General features: G+C 36.1%; 1 long non-coding RNA gene across 38 annotated transcripts in view; it reads left to right on the top strand.

Moving 5' to 3' along the window:
- The window catches only part of LOC141504332 (uncharacterized), a 1263877-nt gene that overhangs the window by 441611 nt on the left and 808399 nt on the right, over positions 1–13867 (top strand). The window contains exon 9 of one of the 38 annotated variants that reach the window (XR_012473300.1): positions 981–1316. The exons of the other annotated variants lie outside the window; for them this stretch is intronic. This is a non-coding gene — a long non-coding RNA (uncharacterized LOC141504332). The remainder of the gene's footprint in view (positions 1–980; positions 1317–13867) is intronic. 38 annotated transcript variants of the gene reach the window in all.

Here is a 13867-nt window from a genome sequence, read left to right as displayed (position 1 = left end):
CTTCCTTCCTTCCTTCCTTCCTTCCTTCCCCAATAATTATTTTCAATAATTAAGAGGGAATTTCCCTTAATCACTATGAAAACCCGTCCCTCCAGACCCTACCTACAATTCAATTCAAGAAAGAAATATATTGTGGCTCCATCTGGAGTGAAAATGATCCAGCATGAAACATTATATTTTCACCTGGACTTGTTTATGCCTCCCCTGAAAGAGACCTGTGACCTACTCTAGGCCAGCTACTTCACTGTCCATGAAATACCATCTATCCTTAGTGTCTTCGCCATGTGCTACTTATTAATAAACTGAGATTTACTACAGGTGCTTTCTGGAGAGCTCCTCAATGAGAGTCACCTTGTGCATTGCTCTTCATTGGCTGCCATGGTACTAGGATTGGATATTAGCAAGCTATTCATGTTCCTACAACCAATAAACTCATCTTAAGGATTATAAACAAGGTGTCTGTGGGAAAGTCCTTTGTAGAGATGAGATGTGTCGAAGGATCCAGCATATGCTATATATTTTCTCCTCTTTGCAAGTCCAAGCCCACTGTACTAATTTCCAACATATGTCACTAGTATAGGAAGTTTGCTTGCTATGTACAAAGACCACTAATGCAACACTAAATTTTGTTCAGCCATCAGTTGCAAAGCTGGATTTAATAAGGATCTCTAAAGTCTGTTGTATCATGAACTTCTCCACTGTGGTGTGGAAAACTTCAGTTTGCTTCCTTGGCTTCCCTGAATGATGGGTAACAATTATATTCCCTGGCTTTATGAATTAGAATTAGAAAGAAAGATCAGATATGTTTCTTTAAGCAGTTGAAAGGAACTTTGAATTTCAGTATGGAAACTCATTGATTGAGAAGTAGAAAACATCTTTGTTCTTGGTGACAGTCTTTTTTCAGTTATATCCAACTCTTTGTGACCCCATTTGAGATTTTCTCGACAGATAATGGAGTGATTTATCATTTTCTTCTCCAGCTCCTTTTACAGATGAAAAAAAAAACTGAGGCAAAGAAGGCCAAGTGATTTACCAGTAAATGTCTGAGGTCAGATTTGAACTCAGAAAGATGAGTCTTATTTACTTTTGGTCTGGCATTCTATCCACTACATCAGCTAGCTGCCCTGGAAAGGAACTTAAAAATCATCTAATCCAATTCCCTTACTGCACAGATGAGGAAACCAAGGCTGAGAGGAGTGAAAAGACTTGGATAAAGAAGAATCATTACCATCAGATTTGAATATGCACCCTAAGGATCATGGGACTTTTCGATATAACTTGCAGATGTAATCTGTATTGTCTCCCACTGGTAAAATGTAAGACCTTAAGAGCAGAGACTACTCTAATTTTCTATTTGTATCTTCAGTGTTTACTTAGCACATAATAAACACTTAATAAATGTTTCATTTATTTATTGATGTCTAAAATAAGATGTGTCATCTTTTCATTGAAATAGTTTCCTCTTCTTAAATTCATTTCTATGATTGACACTACTCTTTTCTCAGTCACCTAAGCTCACAAATTCTGGATCATCTTTAATTTCATATAGCCCAACGATTTTTAATAGCATTATACAATTTTAGAGTTGTAACAGAACACCAGTATCCACCTAATTGAACCTGCACTTCCAAAAAATTCCTCTAAAACATAAACAGCAAGGGGTCATTTAACACTGCTAGAAGACCTTCAATGAGGGGGAAATCTCCTCCTGAGGCAACTAATTCTACTTTTAGATAACTCCAATTGTAAATTAATAATGATGAAATAATAATACCAATAATAAAATAGTATTTTTTATAGCTATCTAAGATTTATTTGCAAAACCCTTTAGAAAAATAATTTCAGGGTAGCTAGGTGGCATAGTGGATAAAGCACTGGCCTTGGAGTCAGGAGTACCTGGGTTCAAATCTGGTGTCAGACACTTAATAATTACCTAGATGTATGGCCTTGGGCAAGCCACTTAACCCCATTTGCCTTGCAAAAACCTAAAAAATAAAGAAAAATAATTTCATTTTATCCTCACAGCAACCTTGAGAGATAGGTACTATTCTTATCTCTACAGATGAGGAAGCTGAGGAAGGCAAAGTTTAAGTGACTTGCCCAGGGTCATATAGCTAAGAAATATCTGATGTTGAATATGAATTCAGATCTTCCTGACTCCAGGTCCAGGACTCTATCCATTGTATCACCTAGCTGTTTTACATTAAGACATGTTAGTTTTCATCTTAAATTTACCACTTTGTAGCTTCTACACATTGTTCCCAATTCTCCTCTCTAGGACCACTCAACATCAACAAATGTATTAAGCATTTAATATGTACCAATCTTTGTGTTAGACAATGGGTTAAAAAAGAACACAAAATACACAGTCCCTCCCACAAGGAGTTTACATGACAGTGGTGGAGATAACATGTAAATAACTCTGTGCATATATATATATACACATATACATACATAAACATATATATGCATATATACATATATGTATATGTATATCTATATATCTATATATCTATATATCCATATCTATCTATCTATCTATCTGTATATATATATATATATATATATATATATATAGAGAGAGAGAGAGAGAGAGAGAGAGAGAGAGAGAGAGAGAGACACACACATACTCAGAGACAGAGACAAAGTCAGAGCCAGAGAAGTAGACAAAGCCAAGAGTCAGAGAGAGAGTGAGAGGAAATCAATCTTAGAGTGAACTGAAAAGAATCATTCTAATCCATTCAGGAAATAGTCTTCCAAATATTTGAAGACTACTATCATTCTCTTGTTCTCTAGTCTAAGAATTCAGGTTATTTAGCTCATCCTCATACAACTTGAAATTAAGGCATTTCTCCATCCTTGCTGCCTTTATCTGGAATGTTTCCAGCTTATCCTAATTATCCCTAAAATGTAGTGTACAGAACTGAACACAATATTTCATATTTAGTCTGATGAAAACTGAGCACAGTAAAACTATTACTTCTTTATTCCTGTAAGATGTACTTCTTAAAAAAATCCTTAGCAAAACATTTTGGTTCTGATCTCATTCAAAACCCAACTATTTGTCATATTTAGCTCCATTTTGTTTTTTAATAAATTTTTTATTTTTTACAGCTATCAAACTTTTACTTTTCTACTTTGCTAAAACACTGAATAACAAAGAAAAGAGAAAGGAAGGAGGGAAGAAAATAGGATAGAAAGGAGGAAACAAAGAAACTGTCCTAATATGTCATGTAAGACAAATTCCCATGTTAGCTATGTTCAAACATATATTTCTTCTGCATGTTAGTTCATTATCTCTTATGAGTTGGGCATTTTTTCAGGAGCCTTTTGGAAGCATTTCATATACATATCATGTCATATAGTGTAAATTTTTCTTCCCTGCTTCAATTCATAGGTCTTCCTAGTTGCCTGAAACCATCTCTTCATTTCTTATAGAACAATAGAACTTTCATATAACAAAATTTGTTCAACTGTTCCATAAATGGTGAACATGCCCTTATTTTCCATTTCTTTACTACTACAAAAAGAGCTGCTATAAATATTTTTGCATATATTCCATATTTTCCTCTTACTTTAATCTCTTTGGGGTTTAGTCATGGTAGTGTTATCATTGGGTTAAATAGCACATACCGCTGAGTAACATTTTGAGTAGACTCCTAAATTACCCAAAATGGATGGACCATTCCACATGCTACTGGTAAGGCATCAGTGTGCCTGTTTCCCAGAAGCCCTTCCAACATTTGTCATTTTCTTTTATCATCAGAGTTACCAAGCTGATAGGTTTGAGGTGAGACCTCAGAGAACCTTAATTTGCATTTTTCTAATTATTAGTCATTTGAAACATTTTTTCACATGGCTATAGATAGTTTGAGTTTCCTCTATTGAAAGTGTTTGTGCTTTTTTTAATGAAACCTAATATCATATTTGTTTTTTATTGACTGTCATACCTCATTGTTGACTCATATTGAGCTTGTAAGCTCTTTTAATATCTTTTGCAGATTCAGTTCTATCTAGCTAAGTCTCCCCCTTTTGGACTTGTGAAGCTGACTGATCATAATTTTAACACTGTATATTTATTGCTATTAAATTTCAGTTGTTCAGGTGGGCCCAACTTTCTAACTGGTAAAAATCTGAAAGGAGCAATAATAACCCTTCCAACAACAGCAGCAACAATAATTACTTGTATTAATATAGTTTTTGAAGATTTGCAGAGTACTTTCCATACAATAGCCAAACAAAGTAAAGAGAACAATATTATTTTTCATATTTTATAGATCAGGTAACTGAGACTCAGAGAGGAAAAGGTAGTTTCTCAGGGCCACACAGCTAGTAAGGGTTGGAGTTGATTCAAATTGTGTTTTGATTCTAAAGTCTATGTTCTTCCTATTATACCACTGAACTTGAGTCATTTTATAATCTGGCTCATTAGGTAAAAATCTAATACAATGACTTAAATTTGCACCAAAATGAATACTTTGGTGAAAGAAGCTTGACTGCTAATATATTTATAATGCATGGCAGATTAATGAAACTCTGGGTAACAAGTTCAGCCATATCTCACTGAATTGGGCCCTGAACAAGATTTTCCCCTGGGAATGTAAAAATCTTATTTTAGACTTCTATAGAAAAGTCAATGGACCCACAGTTCCCATGCAAGTACTCTGTATATCAGTACACTGAATAAGGGGTAGGCATTATTGCACCTAACTAAAGAAGGCAAAGTTTCATATCTAAGCCCATAAATGTCACTCTAAGGCTTATAGTTCTGTCCTGGTTGGGGGCTTTCTGAAAAGAGAAATTACTTAATATTGATAGGGAACTTTCCCTCCCTGCCTGGACCTGGATAGTCCTAGTTACTATGATGATATTACTTTGATGATCAAAGTCATTGCTGGTTTGTCCACATCATAGCTCTGCCTTTGTTTCATTTTTATTTTAGATCATGTGTAGTCCAGGAACATGGCATCATCTAGAAACTTCCATCATTATTGCCATCACCTCTTATGTCTTGCTCCTATTACTGGATTGACCCTGGAACTCCTCACCACTTCATTTGTTGCCATCTCTGGAACAGGTTCCCTCTTCTCCTGGATCCATGTGATTCCCCAAGTCATATACTCCTCTTTCATCAGAAGGCTCGAATTGACCTCCTTTCAAGAAACTAGAATGTCTATCTTGGCTAGTTTTTTTTTTATTTTTTGCTGTTCATTTCAATTCCAACTCTCTCCCCTGGCTCCCCCCTTCAAGGTCTAGTCCAAAGGTTATAGCCCAGGAGTTCTGAAACTAGCCATAAATCAGTCAGTCATCATTAAAAAGAGATCAATAGGTCAATGAGTACCCTGGGAAGGTGAGGTCATACTACATCAATACCAGAGCAAAGTCTGAACTGTGGTATCAATGGAGAGGTTTACACCTTGTATTAGGAGATATCTTCTGAACCAGAACAAAGACAGGTGTCAGCCTAGAACATGCCCCTGGCCACTCTGTCTACTTTTTCATCAAAGTGGCTGAAACTCCTGTTTCAATAGCAAAACAGGTTAGGAAGAAGTTTGTCAGAGCCCTTAGGATTATATAATCACAGACTCCTAAAGTATTAGAGATGAAAGGACTTTCCATTTTACAGATGAAGTAACTGAAATCCAGAGCTACAGTGATTTGACCAGTCTTACAACTATTGAGATTTTTTTCTTTATTGTCAGAAAAAGTTGTCATGTAGTAAGAAGACCTAAATTTTGAGACCCACCTCTATGACTTTCTACCTGTATAGCCTTGGGCAAGTTACTGAACCTCTCTGAAATTTGCTTCCTCATCTCTAAAAATACTTTCATGATGAAAGGGGGGAGGAAGAAAGAGGAGGAGGATGGGGGAGGGAAGAGAGAGAGAGAGCACGTGAGAGAGAGAGACAGACAGACAGAAACAGAAAGAAGACAAGGGGGAGAGAGACAGAATGAGACAGAGGAGAGAAAGAAGAGGGAGAAAAAAGGAAGGGGAGAGAGAAAAGAAAAAAGAGAGGGTGGAGAGGAGAGACAGGTGAAAGAAGAAGGAGAATTAGGAGAGAGAATGAAATATAAGTAATTTAGTACTTAATATATGTTGCATATTACACTAAACTCTAAGGATATAAATGCAAGCAATCAAGACAATCCTCAGATTCCAGGATATGGAGAGGTTGGGAAATGAGCCACTGTGCATGGTATGGAGATAGCCGAGTAGGGGATGCAGACTTAATTCTCAATAAAGTGAAGGCAGATCTAATCTAAAATCTGGGGGTCTAATTAAAGGTTCCAGTGGGAATGATGGCTAGAATGCAGTTAGTATACTTTTGTGATGACAAAAGAATATAATCAAGATAGTTGTGAGAATCAAATAGGATCATTGTACTTTATAAATACAACTAAAAAGGTCAAGTAGTGTCCGTACTAATCATGAAATTATCATTATTTGGTTGCAATTTTAGGATCATAATTCAACTTTTTCCTTTATATTTTGCTCCTGAAATTTTGATCCTTACGTTCATTGGATCATAGAATTGTGCTAGAAGGAATTTTAGACATCTTCTAGGTAAACTGCTTTCATTTTACTATTAAGGAAACTGAGGCCCAGAGAGATCCCTGAAGGGACTAACATCATACAGATAATGAGTTGGACTGGATGGAATATAGTACCAGCTTTGCTACAAATCAATTGTGTGATCCAGCAAGTCAGTACTCCCTACTGTACCTCAGAAAGAAAAATTAGGGACTTTGTCTAGAGCTCTGAGAAGGGTCCTTCCAGTTCTGATCTTGGGTGATTCTATATAGGTTTCCATCAAACCTGCCTGTTAGATTTTTCCAAAGACAAACAACTAAACATTGACATCTCTACCAATTGTGACTGGAACAGTGCAAAACTTGTATATGACTTTCTTCACAGATATCTATTACATACAACCACTTAACAGTTGATATTTCCCACAACAGAACTGAATATGGGTCTATTTCAGTATGGTTTTTTTCCCTCCAGAAAATGTCAGCTTCCCCATTTTGTGTTACTTTTATGAAACCACAGTTACTTTTATCATCTAACTGCCTCATTGCTTCAGCAGGACATAGATCGGTTTTTAATAACTAGAAATATTTGAAGTTTTCTGTACTTTATATATGTTTGTATATCTTTCCAAGCTGCCCATGCATTTACTCATGAACACTGAGTCTTTTCATCTTAAAGATTACAATCTTATGAGACTTGACAAGTTAAAGAGGGTCTGGTGGGGTCAGGACTAATCATACCTTATATTTAAAGAGAGCTTATCTCTACTCCAAGAGCCTCAAATTCATTGTAGACATTTACTCTCATATTTCCAAAGGGTGAGAGGCAGAGATCATTGGCTGGCACTCTTCAGTAAGACACCAAACCCAAGGCATAAAAGAGGATATGACTCTTCTCAAGTCACACAGTGGAGGGTTAGGCATTGGAGGGGGCCAAAGTTCCTGACCCTCTTCTTTTCTTCTCTCTCCCCTTCCCCCTTCCCCAGTTCTTTTCCCCTATACCTTGACACTAGCTTTATTTATAAATACCCTATTTATCCTGTGAAAAGACACTCAGCAATGGTGGCTCATTTCCATGTATTTTCAACTGAACTGATTAAACACTGCAGAATATCCATTAACCTCCATGCCCTCATCCATAGTATAAGATCTTCAAGTGTATAATATGGTTCCCATCCTCAAAGAGTTTACAATTTATTATTATGTTCGAAGTATAAGACCACTAATTCTTCAAAGCACAGGTATATATTAAAATATCACAAGCAGAGCACAAATTTATTATAATTAGGGAAACTAAAAACACTTCTTAGGAACTACATAAGGAAGTATATGGCAATCTGCCAGACACTACAGTCATTTAGGAAATCCAAAAAGAAGGAGCATTTATTTGTATGGTAAATCAGAAAATTATGGAGGAAATAGCCCTGGAACTTTGCTGTTGAGCTAATGCCCAATATAGTCTTATGGTAGTGATGTAACCTTGGAGAAGTCACTTTACCTTTATTGAGCTTCAGTTTCCTCCTCTTTTAAAAGAAAGAAGTTTGTCTGTATGATCTCAAAGTTTACTTCCAGCCCCATGCTTCTAATTTCTGAGAGTGGTGTCAAAATATATTTTTTCCTCCCTTAGATTACCTCTATCTAGTACCTTATTAAGTTGTAAAGTATCATTTATTAACTTTTTTTCATGTAATACTCACAAAACCCATAGGATTGGTGCAAATTTTTTCCTCTTCTTTTTATAAATGCTGAAATTAGATTGTGTAGTTAAATAACCTGCCAATGATCTCACAGTTAGTGGGATCTGAATCTATGACTCCTTGATTTCAAGTCAAACCCCTCTAACCTTTATACTAGACTAGGTTATTTCTCAAGCTTGAATCACTTTTAGAAGCAGATATGAAATTCACATTTCTCTTTTTAAAATTTTTCTTTAGATGAAGTAGCTATTTTTAAAATAATATTTTATTTTCCCCCAATTACATATAAAATATTTTAACATTTTTTTGTTCTGAGCTTCAAATTCTAATCCTTCCTTTTTTGCCCTCCCTGAGATGATGAGCAGTCTGATATAAGTTATACATGTGCAATCATGTACAGCATTTCCATATTAGTCATTTTGTGGAAGGAACTTAGGCTCAAAAATTTTATGTTTGAAGGATCATTTTATAGATGGGAAAAGGTTTTACCTATGTAAGTATAAGAGAAGGTATTTGAACCTTAGTACTTGAACTTCAAATTCAACATAGCTTGCCCTGCAACATGATGATAATTGGTGAGGGGTATAAGGAGAAACAGCCAAATAGCAGGTTTTCCTATTTGAGACAAGTGAATTAAAAATCCTCTTCCATGTTAAATATTAAGACCTTACAAAAATTCTCCTTCCTCTGAGAAGCCTTCCTTGACTGCTCCAGTCCTCAATGATTTCCTTCTCAATTTCTATAGCACTTGGCAGTTGGAAGCACCTTGTTTGCACATAGCTAATAAATGTCTCTTCATGGCTATTTAGAATATTTGCATGGGTAACACCAGCTAAGCAGAGCCCACAGAACCCTCTGATCTGTTGCTTGACACCCTATCTAGCACTGACACATACTCACATTTCCCATGTAGCCTTATCAATATGTTGAGCTAAGGACTCGACCTTAAGTTCTGTTTTTTTCCTTTCATCTGTTTTGGTCAACTGAGTCATTTTCTTTTGATATCATGCTATGGTTGACTCAATTCATGTCACAGACTTAGGTCTGCTCTGCAGACTCAGAGTCTTTGCTTCCCTTTGTCTTTCTCTGTATATTCTGATTCCATCTAGTAAACTCAGATCTTTCTGAGGGCATCACTATTTTTATAAACTGAACTCTTTCCCCAGTTGGTCCTTGATAAAGTTTAGAAATGATTGTGAATAAACATGGTCGTATTTGTCCTCACCCTCAAAGTCTGCAGTTATTATGGACCAAGTAAGTTTCTCCATTTTTTTCCTGCTACTTTCTGGTCCTTTACAGTAGAAATGCTCAGTACATTTCACAGTCTGTAATTTTTAATCTTATAAATTCTATATAATCCTAGACAGGTTAAGTGACTTATCTAGAGTCACATAGCCCGAAAGAGCCTTTGAATATTGGTTTTTCTGTTGCCAAATTCTAACAATATATTGTGATGCTTGTGGTTGGTTCTTGTCCTTTGCTTTTGAAGAAGACCAAAACGACATCACTATGTTTGAGATAAATTACAGTGTGTTTGGTTGTAGGTGATCAGCCCAGTATGAGCTCAGAACACTCTACCATAGCTGGGGCACAAATAGTCCATGTGATCACCTGGGGTGGGTACTCTAAACTTACAGATGTCATGTTTCTTTTGAGCTGCTTCAATTCTGCCCTTCTCATAGAGTGCAGCTCCCTCACTGATAAAGGCACACTATGCTGGGCTGTCCTGTGCCAGTGTCTCCCATGCAGCACAGTCAGTTCCAAAGTTCTTAAGAGAGGTCATCAGGGTATCTTGGTAACACTTCTTCTGATCCCCTTGTGAGTGCTTGCCCTGAGTAAGTTATCCATAAAATAGTCCTCTGGACAAGTGTACATCTGGAATTCTAACGTTTCCAGCCCATCGCAGTTGCACTCTGTGCACTTTAGCTTGAGAAAGGACCTCAGTGTCTTGTATCTTCTCCTGCCAGGTGATCTTCAGAATCTTTACTTTCTTTAATCAGAGAGTAAAGTCCTTGAAGGGAGGGATTGTGATTTGAACTTCTTTATCTCTTGTATTGGTTAAGCACATCATAACAAAGCTTATTGTTGATTATTTCTCATTGGAACTAACAATTTTTTATTCTTCAGATTTAAACTAGCCCTAAAAGCTGGTTAATACCTATCTGAGGTTTGAAATTAAAGATTATTCAGAAGGGGAAAGTTAAATTGAAGTTTCACACTCAGATCTACTAACTATTCAGGACAAGAGGAAGGTGGGTGGGTGGTATGGTGGATAGAGTATTGGACCTTGAATCAGGAAGATCTGAATTCAAATCTTGATTTGATACTTATTAGCTGTGTGATTCTGAGTAAGTTATTTTATTTTTCCCTCACTTTCTTAATCTGAAATGCAGTTGACAATAACACCCACTTCATAGGGTTGCTGTGAGAATAAAAGTAGATAATATTTGTAGAGCACACTGTAAACTTTAAAGTAATATATTATCATTAATAATTAGGAAATTCTGGTATTCAGATCTATAAAACAAAGTAAAAATCCATAAAACAATAAGAGAAAAAAAGCCTTTTTAAACTCTAAAGAACTTTTGATTTTGAATTTTTATACCCCTTGATCTGGCAGAAATTTCCCATTAAGAATAGTGGTCTCAGGGGCACCTACTGGTGCAGTAGATAGAGCACCAGCCCTGGAGTCAGGAGGACCTGAGTTCAAATCCAGCTTCAGACACTTAATACTTGTCTAGCGGTGTAACCTTAGACAAGTCACTCAAACCCCATTGCCTTAAATAAATAAAAATTTAAAAAAAGTATACTGGTTTCTATAGGTTTGTTGCTGTTGTTTTGCTTTTGTTTTTTTTTAAATCAAGTCCCTTTTCTTCTATTCATCCTTTCAGCTCATGATACCTTGAATTTCAGATTCTTTGGATAAAAATAAATCTCTGGCCTACAAGAGAGGAGACTTGGTTTCTAGTTCTAGTTTCAACTCTGCTACTATCTGAGTAAATTTGAACAAATAACTTCCTCTCTCTCTAGGACTCAGTTTCCTCTTCTGTAAAAATGAGTGGGTTAAACTAGATGAGCATTAGGGATTCTACTAGCTTTAAATTCTATACTTTCTTTATGGGTAAAGCCCCATTGACCTCCCTTTTATCTTAAAGAGGAGAGAATTCTTGGCTCCAAAGCTGTGATTTCACTAGAATTTTTGTCTTCATATTGCTCTTCCTTTATTTTATATACTAACTCAATATTGAAGTTGTTGGCTTATAGCTGATTGTTCAAAAATCGTCTTTTTGGAGGCTCATATTTTCCTGTTTACCTGGTCTTCAGAGACTGGGTCTACTTTGGGCTCAATAGCCATATCTTTTGCTAAAGCAGCTGAACGTTTTCTGCAGTTTGTGTTTTTATTTCTTTAGTAGCTCATAAAATTTCATAGCTTGTCCTAGGCCTTTCAGTCTTTAATCTTCAACCTCTGCTGGAGTTGGTCCCATTTCTTTTTAATTATACCTCCTTTTTTTTTTAAAGTTTCCTATTGAATTTTTATGACAATATGGAGACATGGATTGACTCCAACAAAAATGAAATCTTTATGGAATAGCTATTTCTCTCCCAGAACCTTCTGAAAAATGTTCCTCTGTGGATTTTTTAAGGGGTGGGGGGAGGGCTGGTGAGAAAGGGTTCCCTCTTGTCTTGGCCAGGGATCAACAGTTCCCTGACTGGCAGGCGACTCTGATTGTTACTATTTTAACCTTATGGCTGCCTGGGGAGCGGATAGACAGACTAGGGAAAGGGAGGAGTGGCAAATATGTAACACAAGAGGATTCTTAGTGAAGAAGACTTCTCTCAGCCTCTTCTGGTCCCAAGGCAAAATTCAGATTTACCTGCCTGAACATTCTTAGGGAAGACACACACACACACACACACACACACACACACACACACACACACACACACACACTTGCAATTCATTCAACACAACTCCCCTCCAGTACCCAAGTATGCTTTGTCCCTCTAACTAGCACCATTTGTGATTATCTGAAGTTAGCGTGTCACAGCTCAGACTAAATGTCCATACTTCCTAGTATCATGACTGCTTGTATTTCATGGGGTTCTTTTTGTGATAATGAAATTAATAGCATTTCACCATCTATCTCTTAATGTAAATAATTCATTTGTGTTTCTAGGTGATTATGGTATATTCACAGGATAGGAAGGTAGAGATCAATAAGTAGTGATAATTTGGTTCCATGAGAGCACATGTGATGTGGCAGATAGGAAGACTTGCATTACCCATACAGAAAATAAAAGATTTTTATAGCTGAGCTTTTTTATAGCAAAGAATTAGAGAATAAGGAAGAAACTTTGAGTTTGGGAATGGCTAGGCAAATCATGGTAAGCAATATATTGGGATATTTTTAAGCAATAAGAAATTACGAAAAAAAATGCATTTGGAAAACCTGGGAAGATTCATGAGAACTGGTGCAGAGTGAATTGAACAGAACCAGAACAAGATATCCAGTGATCTCATCATAATGAAAAATAACTTCCAGAGAGAAAAGAATATAGATCAATTCAATGACCAGCTATAGTTCCAAAAGTCCCAAGAAGAAGCAAATTATCTCTTTCTTAAAGAAAATTGATTCCGCATTGTTAATTCAGAATGAATACAGTTTTGGATCTGGCCAATGTGGGAATTTGTTTTGTTTGGCTCAAGATAGGGTTTTTTATTTGGTTTTTAATTTGTGAGGTTGGGGGAGGGTGAATTTATGAGGAAGAGAGAGGAGCAAATGATATTTATTAAATACAGAATAATAAAAATGAAAGTTATTATATAAAAATAATCTTGTGAGAATCTTCCGAAAATGACACTTAAAACATTAACTAACAATGTGGTCATGAGAAAGTCCCTTAATCTCTTGGAACATCAGATGTCTCAACTATAAAATGAGGATAATACTTCATCCTTCCTCAGAGGGCGGTTGTAAGGAAATTACATTGCAAATCTAATAATATTATAGGAATAGTAGTTATTATGATTTAACTTACAGATCAAAATTTCTCCACCTTTTATACTGAATGATGTTGACTATGATTTACTTTTTCATGCCCATTTAGGGGAGGGGGCAATTACCCAACACACTGAAAGCCTTTTTATTTTTTCAGATATTCCTAGAAGTACAGGTGTGTCAATTGTAACATCTATCTACTTCCTTTTATACTATGTCTTTAAAATTAAAAAAAAAGCTTTGAGACAAAGTTAGAAAATATCTCTTTGGAATTGCCACTGAAGACCGTGCTCTTCTTCCTCTTCCTTCCAGAACACCATTTTTTAATAGACCATGAAGTCAATTGACTCCCAGTCACAGAAATCCAATAATCTAATCTAGCTCTCTCAGATTCCAGTCTATCTAATCTGTGATGCAAATACATTTTTTTTTTCAAATCTAGATTCTGCGGAAAATACTTTAACTCAGCCATAACTGGAACTATTCCATCAGAATCCACATTAAAGCACACTTTCCAAATAGTCTGTAAGTCAAGTGTAAATACACTACTTTGCAAAGATTCTGGAGCATTGTGTATGTTAATAAACAAACTGTCTACATTGGGTAGTTTAAGCCCTTTTCTCCCTCCCTTCCAAATGCC

This window comes from Macrotis lagotis, chromosome 1 (assembly GCF_037893015.1).
Source record: "Macrotis lagotis isolate mMagLag1 chromosome 1, bilby.v1.9.chrom.fasta, whole genome shotgun sequence".
NCBI lineage: Eukaryota > Metazoa > Chordata > Mammalia > Peramelemorphia > Peramelidae > Macrotis > Macrotis lagotis.
This window is presented reverse-complemented; position numbering and strand designations above follow the sequence as displayed.